General features: G+C 43.1%; 1 protein-coding gene across 4 annotated transcripts in view; it reads left to right on the top strand.

Annotated features, from left to right (window-relative positions):
* The window catches only part of tiam2a (TIAM Rac1 associated GEF 2a), a 98,167-nt gene that overhangs the window by 19,901 nt on the left and 63,588 nt on the right, over positions 1 to 14,678 (top strand). Inside the window, exon 1 of one of the 4 annotated variants that reach the window (XM_034575917.1) lies at positions 1,788 to 2,055. The exons of 1 other annotated variant lie outside the window; for it this stretch is intronic. The gene's annotated coding sequence lies outside the window, so the exon portion shown is untranslated. Of the gene's footprint in view, positions 1 to 1,787; positions 2,056 to 14,678 lie in introns of those variants that run through there. 2 more of the 4 variants (XM_034575914.1, XM_034575918.1) reach the window with 2 other exon arrangements.

The following is a 14,678-nucleotide window of genomic DNA, read 5'->3' as shown; positions in this document are numbered from 1 at the left end:
CCGTGGATCAATTGCAGTGATGGTTCCTCTGGATGGTTCACGGCCCTCGTTCGTATGCATAATCCCCTAACACTCCTGAAGACACATAATTAGATATTTGGATGAAATGCTTTGGCGAACTGGAGTTGAAACCAGAGTTGAAAACTTGCCGAGGGGGAACGAGAGGCTGCTCGACGTGCAGACAGATCTTGATCAGCCTGTGATGAAGGAGCAGAGCGTTACAGTATCTGCTGCTACAATGGGCAGCAGGCAGATAGGCATCTCCAATCCAACTCCACTGTAGCAGCTGTAAAGATGCGGATATGCAGATTGATGTAGATGGGTCTGGCTAAAGCACCACATTACGAAACATGAGGTTTTACGAGCATCGCAAAGGAGAATGCAGGAAGGTAGGCCTGCTCGTCGCAACAGGGAGTACAGAGGCATTGGAATGAGGATGAGAGAGAATGATAGAGAGAAAATGAAAGAGAGGAATGTGCACTTTAACGTCAGGCCTAAGAATAACAATGATCTTTGTCTTATCTTGAATGCTGTGTGATTGTCTGAGGAGACCACACCTGCTTCCTATCAGCCTGCTTATCAGTTCAGTCCATGTGACAGACAGGTTTGCTGCTCACCTTGTTCACCTTCAGACAAACAGCTGGGTGGGAACCTGAGGTCGACCAAACAGATTCTCACTGGAGTTGATCTTGAGTTGAGTATTATTCTGTCTAAGGATATTCTATATTGCTTGAATAACACAATATCACATTTCATTTTTCTTGTGGTGAAAACTTTAAATAAATATAAATAATAGGTTCCGAACATTGTCTTAAGCTTGATTTATTGTTCCCGCACCTGTAAGTCTAAGGGTGTCTGCTAAAGTCATCTGCCCTTTGCTGCAAGAGTCCAAGTGGAACATATGGCACAACAAACGTGAGGACGCATCTGTTAAGTAGACATGTAAACACAATTGTGTGTGCTTCAGTTTTTGCTCTAATTCGGTGTCTTAAATGTTTTAAATGTACTCTTAACTATATAGTTTTTCACCACCATTAAATTGGATGACTGACAAGAGAGACACTAAATCATTTTTTTTAAATCGAAGCAGTATAGGTACTAGTATAAGTATTAGTCCTTAGTATAACTAACTATAACAGAGTATAAGGGCCATATTAAAGAAAAAGAGATTTTGAGAATAAAATTATAATATTATGAAATTAAAGTTAGAATTGAGTAGAAAATTGCAATGCTACGAGAAAAAAGTAGTAATTTAATGAGAAGAAAGTCACAACATTATGAGAATAAAGTTATCATTCAATAAGAAAATTAGTCATATTTCCAGAAAAAGAAAAAAATGACACATTTTGTAATATTATGACTTTATTCTCTTATTAATATGACTTTATTCTCTTAATATTATGATTGTATTTCTTGTGGTATTACAACTTTATTCTGGTAATATTATAGCTTTATTTCTCGTAGTACTGCACTCTGACGGCGTCTTTTATTCATTCTCCCCGGCCTCCTAAATGCCCATTATCTCCACCGTCTTTCTGTTAAAAGTAATAAAATAATAAAAGCATCAAGCACATAAAATGAAAGTAACGTGTAAAACCAGTGGAGGGAAAGTGCCCCTTTAACTAGGATGAAGCAGACACATAGATGACCTTTATCTGCCTAGGACCCTGGACACGTCCCTGAGGGACCTCGTTCAGGTCCACGAACCATGGTTTGGGTACACGTGCTCCACCTGTTTTACCGTATACTTAGATCTACACGTCATTATTAATCCCTGGAAACACAACCACCTCCACCCCCCTCACTTCTCCTCAGTGTCCGTGGGAAGGAGGAGTTTAACCCCACAGTGTCTGGGAGGAGTCCGCTGCCTCTTGGCGCTTCGTCCCATGAACATTTGATCCGGAGACGAGAGGAACCGTGGAAGTACTCGCTCCAACAAAGTCCCGTGTTTTTACGTTTTTCTGTCCAACGCAACCTCGTTATATTCCGCGGCTGTGAAGAGGGAAACACGTGCTCACTTCCCCAAGTCCGTCGCGTTAAAGGAAACGTCAGCCGGTAAGTTGCGAGCGAACTTGTTCTCCAGTCAAAGCGGACTCTGCTCATCTCTGTGCGCGCTTTGTCCGCCTTTACGCGTAGACGCAACCCCGTGTTCACCTCAAATGTGTCCGGCAGACAAAAGTTGTGAGGATGTTTGTGTCATATGCTGAACGAATCCCACCAGTGTGTTGTCGGTGTTCGTTGTGTGTGTAGTAAATCTGTGGGGGAACATGCGATAGTCGTCAGTGGGTCCATGGCGCAAAGGGGGTTTCAACAGAGGACCCATCCATCTTAGATTTATCATCAATTAAAACTAGCAGCCTGGGAGCTTATTTTCACTTTTCATATGTCATTAAATCTTTTTGGGATGGGAAATTGATTTGCTATGATGAATCAAATAAATTGCGTCCAGTCATTTTCTTTTCGTTCTCCATACTAAGAGCAGAGGCTTCATTGAGTGTGGAGATGTTCAACATGCAGCCCCCAGCAGGGTCATTGCTCCCCTTTCTTTGGTCTGATTTATGAACTGAGAGATTGCGAGTCATGATCCTTCCACTAACTGTTGGGGTATGCTCTGCTGCTGTTGTGCTTGGATGTGATTTACCCTCCACTTGTATTATTGTTGGGCCGTGTGCTGGGGTGGAAGGGCTCCCCGGCCACATACAGAAGCAACAAAAGGGACCCTGAGACCCCTGGAGTGAAGGGGCCCGCCCAGTGCAAACAGAGGAGGAAGGGTCGGGGAATGCCTTTTGGCATGGTTGGCCCTCTGTCATGGAAACCCTCACGTGAAGGTGTCGGCATCGTTGTCCCTGCTACCTCTGCCACGCTGCAGGGGAGGGTTGTAATAATAAAAACTCAGGCTAATGTTTGACTGGGAGAGGCTGGCCTGCTCATTGATCTGTCTGACAGCCGGAGTCTGTCTAATAATCTCGCAGCTGTGGCTGGTGAAGTTAAGTCTTGAGGAAATGTGACGTGTCAAGATGTCATTAACGTGATTAACGTTTATTGAATGATAGATTTGATAAGAGGATGCACAGTAAATTCTTAGCAATCATTTACTGGGAGCAGGATTTAGACTCGGCCCAAGAAATTAGCCGAAGAGAAAAGACGCCCAAGAATGTGATCTGTTTATTTTTCTGAAGGGGGGAAGGCATGCTGTGTGGTTGGTTTATGTTTCATCAGCCGTTTCAGCTCCCCTGCCTGTTTAATGGACTTGCACTTTTACATAATTGCTGTTGTCCTCATGTGTGCACCCCGGTTCTTTTTTTTTTTTCAGTAACAAAATCGCCGGGTCAGAAGCCGTGGCTCTGTTTGGATACTCTGTCCTTTGCGGCTCACATATTTGTGGCAACGAAATCCACAACCACAGGGAACATTAGGTTTTTATTATTCTGTTTTTCCCCATCGGGTTGGGACGGGGGTCTGTCTTGAACCAAGAGCGATATTGATTCAGTGTGGTCCGTAATTTCCTTCCCAGTGGAAAATATGGGATCGCTTTGCTTGTTCACTCTCTCCTCCGGTGCCACGAGTTGCACATTTTGCGGGAGATGCCACTTGTCGAAGTTGTTTACCAGTGACAAAAGAGAGGTGTAATGCTACCCCCCTTTCTGGGTGGCACGGAGTCACTTCACAGGCATCCTCAGCTCATCGCTCGTCTAATTTAAGATGAAGTGCTCGGTAAAATCATCAGACGGTGACATAATTACCTCAGGAACTTCCCCTTTTATGAAACGGTGTGTTCTGAAGTGAGTTGATTTACTGTGTGCAACTTTGTGGAGTAAAAAAGAGGAATTGTCTCACCGATGTGGAAAACTCTCTCCACTTGTCTTTATTTCCTTTGATCCTCTGTGTGAACAACTTTTGTAGAGTGAGAAAGTGATTTGTTCTCTTCTCCAGGCCGTGTCGTTATTTCTCAAGTGCTAGAACACTGGCCGAGAAACACCAATGTTTCACGTCTTCTCCCCCGGCAACATTTTTCTCCATATAAGGTGGCGTGCATGTGACTTATCATGCATGGGTAACATCTGTGCTTATTGTCACACGGGGATGAAGGCCTGTCTCTAGGTAGAGAGGCGCTGCAGGGGAAACATGACTGCTGCATCTTTCCAGACAAAAGGATTTGAAGTGGATCAGATCCAGATCAACAAAAACTTGAACTTTTTCCACTTCGCCACATATTCACTCTGACTCTAGATTATAATGAAATGCCCTCTGCCTGCTTTTATTCCAGTTAAAAACAGCCCTGTCAGGAAAGTATAATAGTAGCTTGTATGCTTCTATTTTTCACTGCTGCGGTTGAGATTATATTTAGCTTTCGAAGTGTTTGCTGGTAGTGCGCGGCCTGCAGCGTCTGGACTGTCTGCTATAAAAAGCTTGACGGACTAAAAGCTGGTGTTGACAGCAACCTGGCCAAGCCTTTTCATTTGCTCCCGCACTCCCTGAGAGGCACCGGGCTGGTTTGGACCCCATCCTGGTGCCACCAAGTACAGGTCAGAGAGCCTTTACCACTACAACGCTGATATTCCCAAATTCTGTCATGTAGTTGCGCTTTTCACAAAAATAACAAACTACTGAATCAACTGAAAAGAAATATTTTGTATCATTTTGTGTTTGCAGCACAATTCAGTTATTCTTAATTTAACTTGTTTTTTTTTATAGCCACTGAGCGGTCAGACACACAAAAACACACACTTAGCCCCATCCACTTTGAGGGATTTGTTCACTCAGATGTGTTTTGTGTATCTGCTTCAACACGAGATCCGTTGCTCTGCTGCACTCACAGGAACCTTCTGTCCAGCCCAGCAGAGCGACATAGCATCATCCAGCTGAACCCATGCACCCATTCACGCTCTTTGTGAACAACCAGAACTCCACTGCCTTTGAGAAGATTAATGTGTAGGTCTAAATTGAATTGAACCCCTTCTGGGTCCCCTGCTCGAGAGTAGCCCACACGAGGTATACACACACACTCACAGGCAAAAAATGAAGATTAAATGGTGACAGGAGTTTTTACAATGTGTCAAACGGTATCACATTAAGAGTTACCTAGCAGATGATTGGGGTGTAGGTGAACAAGGGAGCAAGGTGGCTCTTAAGTGCCAGACGACTTCACTATGTGATTCAGACTTTCATTAACCCAGAAAGAAATAACTGGAAGACACACCATTAACATTCTTTTATTGATGGTCATATAAATCATATGGCGATTGGTGTACATGAGACAAAAGGCCCCCATGGTAGCTGTTGAGTAGCAGTGCGTGTAATTCCTGTGAGCTCAGACGACATAAAATATTTCAGTCTGGAAAAGGTGCCGTTACAGCACTTTAAAGTCATTTATACGCAGTGGACACACATGAAGTAGTTTGATTGTCAAAATATATGAACAATGGCATGGAGAGGACAAGGAGATACAGGAGGTATTTGCTGGTATCCACACATGGGTCTATATCTTGATCTGCCTGCTATGGAGAACCCAGTGTGAGCGTGTCTGATCCTTTATTCTGAAGGTGTATTCTTTCAGCACATAGATGCTGGGTAAAATCCAGTTTGAGCCTTCGAATGTGAATTCAAGCTGGTAACCTGTCAAATTGCATCATGCCTGTGTGCAATGCATTTTTGATATATTTTATTTCCGATGCCTGCTTCAAACGGCAGCGCGTGTTGCCGCATTGTTCGGACAATTGGCAGCACTCTTTGAATGGAAATAATCCATTTTGCACCACACACTCCCCCACTCCTTCCTTCACCGGTCAATCCTTATAACAATACAAATTGGGATTGATCTGCCCTACCCTGGTCCAGTAGCCATAAGGTCTAGCTCGCAGTCCTTGCTCTATTGCAAAGGCAAACACAGCTGGTACCACAGGCCAAAGTGCTCGGTGCTCTGATGTTCAGTTGGTGCCATGTGTCTTGTATTGTCCTCCATGATGGATGGAGAAAACTGTGGGTACACATTTACTCCTTCACATCCCATCTGCCCATCAGTGGGTGGAGTATTGATTGGAGATTGTTTTTGATGAAAGTCAGGAGACCCACCCTCTTATTGCTTTTGTACAGCTCATCAAGTGTGGCAACAAATGGTGCTAAGACATTCAAAAGTAAATGTCAAATAATCAAAGCGGTGATTGATCATCATGGTAAGATGGATTTGCTTTTCATACTGAAATAGGTTTACACATCTTTCCAACACCAAAGCGTGTACAATATCTGATCATAATATGATCTTTGAAGTAAACGATAAATCTTAGTACAGTAAGTTATAAAGAGCAGATGGGAGAGAGAGTTGTGATCTGCACAAAATCCATTACTGACCACACATGGATCCAACTGTATCTAATCGTCCATTCATCACTGTCTTATCTTTAGCAGCCATATATCAGCCATCTCCGAACGAAATTTGCTATAAATCTTTAGTCTCATAAGATATTGATGTTGTTTCCCTTTTTTTGCTTGCTCAGTAGCTCGCTCCAGTGAGCTGCGTGCACACCATGTGACCTTATCTGTAGACTTTCCTGGGCTTTGTGACAGACGTGAAGTGCTTTGGATGGTGTTTGGCAGCAAATGCATTTGTGTTATGTTGAGGAACATTTTCAGGCTCATTAGTACTCCTCTTCCTGTCCAGCCCCATCCCTGCTTTAGCAGTCGGTGGTTTGATCTCCGAGCAAGATTAGCTCTTTTCTCCACTTCAGTCTCCAGGCTTTTGTCATGTTGGTTCAGTCATTTGGCGCTTGGCCAGTGTAAACAGAGAAAGGGTCCTGATTGCTTTAGGCCAGTGGCAACCCTGGCATCCACTAAGTGAACATGCTCAATTAAAGCTTTCTCCAAAGAAGTAAATGTATCCAAATAACCTGTTTCCCGAGGCCGACAAGCCTTAGCTGTCAAAAGGAAAACGCATGTGCGAGTGAAGGAACTTATTGCGAAGGATGTTTAGATAAGAGCAAGGAAACAGTAGTTGCAAGAACATTTCATCATTTCATCAGTTTTTGCAGTTTATGCCTCTGAAATAGCAGGGAAATGGTGTAAAATATGCATCATGCCATCAATCTAAATGAAGCCGCGTGGTGTATTGGCCAGGCTGCAGCAGACAAGCCTGTGTTGTACCTTCTTCGTGCCCAAAGATTGACAATTCTTTTCCATTTCTCACTACAGTTGACTCGGGTTTGCCCCATCTTCCAGAAACTTTCAAAAGTCTACTTTTCTCTGCTCTACTATCGCCAAGACATTTGTGCTTTCTGCTTGGCTGTTGCTTGAGCTGTTTAACAGGGTTCACTCTCTCTTACCCAGGGGGACCAAATTGCCCACGCTGCCTGGTTAGTACTCCATGCCACCTTGGCTGCACAGTCCACAGCAGGTGTGGTTTTCACAGTTTGATGGAAGCAGGTACAAAAAGAAAAGAGAAATCTTCCCAACTTGTGTACCTCCAGGTTCAGTCATGTAGCACAAGATTGCGTCCAGGTTCTGGCACGTTTTTCAAACTGAATCACTGTGATCGAAAAAGCTCACCATCAGCACACGAGAGTACTGTATTATACAAAGTCAAGAAGTCAGTGTTACTGGGAGCTGGTTTCTCCATGGGTCAATGCCAAGTCAAGCAGATTACGCAGAGTGCAGGTTGGTGTTCAGCTTGTTGCAACCTGAGCAAGTCCTGCAATATTAATGCAGCATTCTCCCCAAACGGTGTCATGGCAGATGTCACCAGGCTCTCATAAATGCCACGTTTTTTAAAGTTTAAGCAGTCTAGCCGACACAGGTTCCAAGCCGTGTCAGAGGATTATTAAATCTCTATGAAACGAGACTGAATCTCTGAACCTTACGGCTGCTGATCACCAGGCTGCAGTTAAAACAGCAGGCATGTGTTTGCTGTGTGTACATACAGAGGCTATATCAGAGGCTATTAATGGTATTTGACATTCAACGGTCATTGGAGAGGCTGACTCGCAAATTGTCTGCAGCTCAATCCTAATGTTATTAAAGGTGCTGGAGCCAAGAAAGTGACCCGCTTAGGTTTAGAGACTACCACTGATCTGGGGCCTAATTTATAACCTTTGCGTACACATCTTTCAGACCCCATTTTGTGTGTACACCACTTCTCACGCAAACGTTGGGATCTATAAAAACTAAATTGACAGGAGAATGTGTGCACTTATACGCAAACTCTGACCCATGCGTACAAACATTTTGGAGACGGGATAGTGGTGATGCAGACATGATCTTAAACCAGATTATAGATCCACTTCATCATTGAAACCAACAGCGTTATTTGTACTTGTGCGACATAACTGTTCAATTGTAAAAGACACATGAAACAAAATTTGGGTAAAATAGCAAAAAAGTTACATAATAGTTATTAATAGTTTTTAATAATCTCTTCTATAACACTGCGCCTGTATCACCAAGTACGACTGTAGTTTTCATGCGTGTGTTAAATCGCTGCAGAGAACATATCTTTGCTGTCAGGTGCATAGATTTATTTTACAAAAAATAAATAAACTGTGTTCATCTTTAAACCTCCATTTCCTAATGATGTCCCAGAGTGGAGGTTAGGATCCCACTGATACGCACTGTATAATTTTTACCTCACTAATTAAAGCCCCTTTTGGGAATAAAATGATTTGGTTTAATTTTATAGGTTGGGAAAATCACAGCTGTCTCTAAATTTAATCATTCCTGCAGTATTGACGAAACAACAATCATTTTTTGCCTCCACCTTTAAATCTGACCACTTTTTTATTTCAGACACTGTCCCCTCTGTCGTAGTCACTCTCACTCACTGCATTAACAGCAGCAGCAGCACTCTACCACTTAGTGCATTTTCTCTTATTTAATCACGGCTGTGGCCACCAAACAATCGGTTGCTGTTTACCTCCACCTCAGGAACAAACACCTCAATGTCGCTGTCAGAAAGGGCGAAATATGAGGTAGATCCACGTATGCAGATGGAGTTTGATTTATTTCAGTATAAATCCTACGTGCTTTTTTTTATAAATGAGGCCCCTGGTCCTGGTTCCTCTGTCCAAGCACTAAACCTCCAATCCAAGAAAGCTCCTCAGACACAGAGGGAAGAGCAACACAACATAGGTTTGAAGGAATGGTTTGATTTGTTAATGCTAAGCTAAGCTAACAATCTCCTGACTCCAGCTTCATATGTAACCAAACATACGTCATATCACGCTTCTCATCTTACTATTGGATCAAAAGCAAAAACTGCACTTCCCAAACTTTTGAACTATTCTATTACAAAGATCCATATTACGATAACAATAAGTTTTTTTGGCACAAAAAGTGGAACAGTATCAAAATACATAGGCTTCATGAGCTTTGCTGCACAGTGATCCAACCTCTTCCTATTCATTTCAGTTCTGTTTTATTTGAATTGTACCAAATCACAACACAAGGTCAAGCCCATACTATATTTTGTCTTCTAGTCTTCTTGAGACTGTATGACATGGTAGGCACAGTAGCCAGTATGGGTCGTCTCACTCGACCCCACAAACCTCCCTGGTTTGACTTACTCAACTGCGTTTTCCAGATGGATCTCTCTGGATGTGGTTGTGAGAGCAAGTCGTGTACAGTTTGGACTGTCTCTCTGTGTGGTCAAATGGAAACGACTGACTCACAACTCACAATGTGCATCTTCTGTGTGCGTGTATATTACAAAAAAATCACTGCTGAGGCGTGCGGGGGCCACTGTGATGCACGTGTTGTATAGCAGTTCTTCTGGTTGCATTCTTTCTAGCTGAGGGTGACGTGTCTCACGACATAACTACCTCATAGCCTTTCGCCATCCGCGCTGATGGAGCAGCTGTGTGTGAGCAGCCTTTTGGCATTTCACACTGTGGAAGATTTGACCTGTAGCTCATCTGCTTTCATGGCAGGAATCCTTTTGCCAGCTTATCAACGGAGAAAAAAATGCCTCTTTCACTGATGCTTCATTTTTCCCCCTTCTATATCTACAGCAACCACCCTTTAAAATACTCATTGATATTCACCCTGCATGTGACACAATCTGGTGTACAGCGCTGAAGTCATTCATTATAAATCATTTACCCTTTTGAAGGGTGAAATCCTTTATTCACAGTTTTATGAGATTAGTGATCTGAGGAGCATGTCCTGACTGGTGACTAATAGGTGGTGGATGTTGTGTCACTCAACCCACTGACATGGATTGGATAGTCTTCACTGTGTGTGTGTGTGTGTGTGTTACTGGATTCCATATTCTCCATCAATACAAAGTGCTACTAGAAAGATTAATTTCACTTTTCCTGCCTCAGGTGTCTGCACTCAGGCTTGGATCCACCATGACACTTTTCACCAGTGATTGCCAATTTTCTCAGTCCACATGTCTGCTTCTGCCTGGCACAGACTCCGACTGTAAAAGAATGACTTTAATAACCCGGCCTACTTTCTTGAAGCTATTTAAAAAAACCATCCATGTCTCTTTAGGCTCTCGTCCTGCTCCTCAGTAGTAATTTTGTGTGCTTGCGAGCGAGCGGTTTCGTCTCCATCGACATGCCCTGTGGTCTGCTCGCGTGGAGAAATCGGCCTCACTGGAAACTTGCGGTTGACTTTCTTTCTAATGCTAATAACGACATACAGAGCGTTGGTTCGTACCGCCATACATAATAATAACAATGTTCAGAAACGCCAGGAACTGGTGTTTCCTGACAGTTGAGATGATTGTTGCAGTTCAAGGAGCTGGGGAGCTGCACTTACAGAGTCATGCTGTATTATTAGTCTCATGTATCAGTTCACTCTTTCCTTTGCCTCTGTGAATCATGGGTCCTGTATGTGCTGAGATTTTTGGATTAACAGATAGAAATCAACACAACTCAAACTTGTTTTTCTTTGGCTTTTTTAACCAATTTTTAATTGGACCATATTTCTTAAATGATGATACAGTGTGTGTGTGGGTGTGTGTGCGTCGTAGACATGCCTGCTGCTTTTACTAATCATGCTATCATACAGTGCCGCAGGCGTTTTTTTTTTTTTCTAAGCCAACAAGTATTTTAACAAGCTAGAGGACTGCAGTCATTTTTTCCAATCTTTTACCAGCATCCATATCGTCACGTTTAATGCCTGGGCCTTTTTTGGCAAGCCATGTAATACACTCTGGCTAGCCACAGGAGACCAAGGCCAAGACACATCCATGCATAGCGTGAAAACTGTTGAAAAACCTTGCAATCATCTTCTATGTGGTGTTTTCAGAGGAAAGTTTGAGCCACTTTGATGTGATCTGAGACAAAACAGTCTCACAGATGCTGCAGACAAGTCGGATCAGGTTAGATTGTTTAAACCACGATATGCCTCTGTGGTCATTATTGCTGTTTAAAGTGGGTTACAGTGCATGAGTCTTGGCAGCGGGTATTATTCTTTTCAGTTACCATCCAGCCTGGGTGGCAGCGCTTTCTCTTGATCATTCAGGAGTCACATAATCTGTGAATATCTGGGTTTTGAGTGGGTGGACCACTAGCTGTATCTCTACCAGCAATGAGAGAAACAGTGGATGAATTGTACAGAGCAGTTTGCCTCTAGGGTTAAGTATCCATCTCCATTCCCTATGGGCCCTCCCCTACTTAGAAGGAGAAGGCTGTGAATAAATACCACCCTTGTCCTCTCATAATGGAACAGCTTGACCCTTCGTGACCTCTGCCGGTCGGAGCATCTGCCCGTCGATTCCTCCAGCCCGTCCTATGGGACATCACCAGGTTGTCACATCTGCCCGAGAGCAGTAATTCAATTGGTTGAGGAATTCATTTTGCAAGATAAAAATTAAGGACTGGCCTATCAGAGACCGAGTCACAATAGAAACCCTGTATGATGGAATACTTTGTAGATTTACAGTCTGCAACTGTAAATGGAAAAAGGGCTTGTTTCCTTGTGCATGACGAAACCATAATGACTCCTCATCGACATTCTTCCGCCTCCCCTATATGGATTGCATAATGATGAGCTTGGCAGGGGTCTTAATTTAATCATGTCGGTAAAAGTGGTGCACATGTGGCACAGCTGCTAGCGCTTAGCCGAGCCTTGCCATGTGTTTAGGAGAGGTGCCACTGGGTGCCCACACTTCATGAAAAGGCTTTTGCAGAGCAGGACAAAGGAGTTTGTTTTGCAAGGATTTGTCTCCGCTGCAGTCGATTTTTAGCTCACGTGCCTCTGAGTTCGCGTGACTCGAGAAACTGGTTTAGGTATTTCCCTCATCCCTCGCACAGGTCAGTCTTTGTCGTTGGGTTTATTTAACATTCCCAGTTAAAGCACAAAGCCGCTCGGGTGCATTGTCGAGCACCTGTGGTAGATTATAGGTCGATAACGGCTCCCAGCTAATTTCTTGTGATAATTCAACGATGAAATCAATTCTCGCCACTTTATCGTGAGCCTCGTACAATATATGCCACGGTGTGAGGAGTCAAAATATGTTCCTACTCTAAATGACGTGTACAATTCTCAAACGTAAACACTTAAACACACACTCTCACACGTTTCGCCAAGCAAATATTTTTCAAACAGCTTTCAAACAACAATTTATACATGAAGCAGTGAATTGCATTTAAACCTATGACACAGTTTTTGGACAGAAACTAGGTCATGTGTTTTGCACTGACTAAGCATCTGCCGGAAAAGAGACAAGTAGACATTCTGTGACCATACTCAATCACTGCAGGTGTTAAACCTGTTTGTGAGTATTGAGCTCCCTTCTGCAATAAGAGCCTGTGTGTGTCCTTATTCCTCTAAAAAAAAAAAAAAAACGTCACTTCTCACCACAGATCGGTCATGTGCTTTTTTTATTCTGCCAGGTGTGGCTGTTTCTTGGCTATTGTAACAGAATGACGACAGCAAAGACTCTTCCAAATCTGTGGTCTGGTGCATAAAGAGGATTAACACTAATCAAATGACGCTTGTATCAACACAAATACAAAAGTGGTTTGGACAGTGCATTATTCTTTTGTCTGTGTGATGCTCTTGTATTTACATATAATGGCTTCCCCATATGTTTGCAGATAGATGGAGCCTTCCGCATGAGCAGAGTAACCCCAGGCACAAAAAGTGGTGGCTGTGGTGATGACTACATTTTCTGTGTGTGTGTGATGGTGTGTGTGTGATGGTTTTTGCTACCTCTTTAGGGCCTTTTCCAGCTTAAACACTGATCTTGTCAGGACCAGTAGACCTCATGGGGAAAAAGCCCAGGCCTAATGAGGCAAAACATAATTCCTGAGGTCCTGTTTAAGATTCGGAGTTTAATGTTAATTGTGGTTAGGTTAAGGTTAGGCATTATTGGTCATGGTTAATGTTAGGGATAAGGTTTTGGTCAGACTATCTGCAATGAAGGAAAGTCAATGCAGAGTGTGTGTGTTTGTGTGTTTTCCTGGCTCCTCACCAGCTGCCTCACCCATCAGCAGTGCTTTCGGGATGCAGTGCAGACACTAGTCCAGCTCAGATTTCCCTCCTGTGCTGTGGACAGTACATGGTCACAGATACTGTTATATCATAACCAGCTGGGCCTGAAGCTGCAATAAGAACACAATATTTGGTTAATGATAAGAGGAGCAATATTGTTTCTGCTTTCCTGTAAATGTGAGATTGCACTAAGCTTGTTTTATTTCATAACCCGTTTAATGCTTTGGAAATGTACCCACCTTTGATCAACGGCCAGCTCAGCAGAGATTGTTGGTTGTATTTTGCTCATCTGCAGAGAGACAGTGGCCGTAAGAAACTTTAGAAGATGGTTACGGTTAAGTTAAGGCAGATTTGTGTTTACTAAAGTGAGGATACGTCCTTATTACAGGCTACAGGAGTGTTTCAGGACATCTATAAACTATATGTGCATAAACATGTATTAGTTTAGACCCCATATCAGCAAGACGTATCTAAACAGGGCTGATTTCACCTGATGGATGGTTCATTTAGCTGTCATCCTGTGTTTACAGACCTCTGATGTAGGTCCACAACCTGATACTGACATCTCCACCGCTTTATCGCACAATCTATAGCCGGCTGGCCGGCACCACTCAGCCGAGCTAGACACGACGATGCATGCTCGTCGAACAGAGGCTCAGCAGCGTGACGAGAATACTAAATCTTCAATGGTGAATCATCATATCCAATTAAATTTTGAACAGAAACATATGTCATCTGTTGCATTTATGATGTGAGCCAAGCTCACAGCTGAAAAAAAAAATCAGTCAGCCCTAATAAGCAAAACAAGAAATTAGCTTTAAAAAAAGTTAATCCTCCTCTTTGGCAGAGAGGAGAATTATTCTGCTTGTTTGTTAGTTCTTTTTCACTTGTTTCAGGCATTTCTTTAAATGTCAGCGGTTTGGAAGCGAGGAAGAATAAAACGGATCAGGTTGGCTCTCACCAGGTAACGTCAGTCCAGAGCACTTAACAAAAGCAATCTGTCAGTCCTGCTAATGTGAAAAGACAGGCTTTAATGCGAACAGTAATTGCCTCAGGTAATGGCCTCTAATGGCGAGCTAAACATCAGCTCCTTTGTTATATATCTTAACTTTGATCATGATGAGCAGGCCAACCAGGCAGGCCCAGACTAGCTTAACCACCCCTAATAATAGACGTAAAGCATCATCTTGGCTTTGGCCTGTCAGTTTACAGCATTAATTGACATGAGTGTGATGGATAAGTGTTGG

The sequence above is a fragment of the Hippoglossus hippoglossus genome, chromosome 22 (genome assembly GCF_009819705.1).
Source record: "Hippoglossus hippoglossus isolate fHipHip1 chromosome 22, fHipHip1.pri, whole genome shotgun sequence".
Taxonomy (NCBI): domain Eukaryota; kingdom Metazoa; phylum Chordata; class Actinopteri; order Pleuronectiformes; family Pleuronectidae; genus Hippoglossus; species Hippoglossus hippoglossus.
The sequence above is the reverse complement of the archived record's forward strand: the minus strand, read 5'-3'. Positions and strand labels throughout refer to the sequence as shown.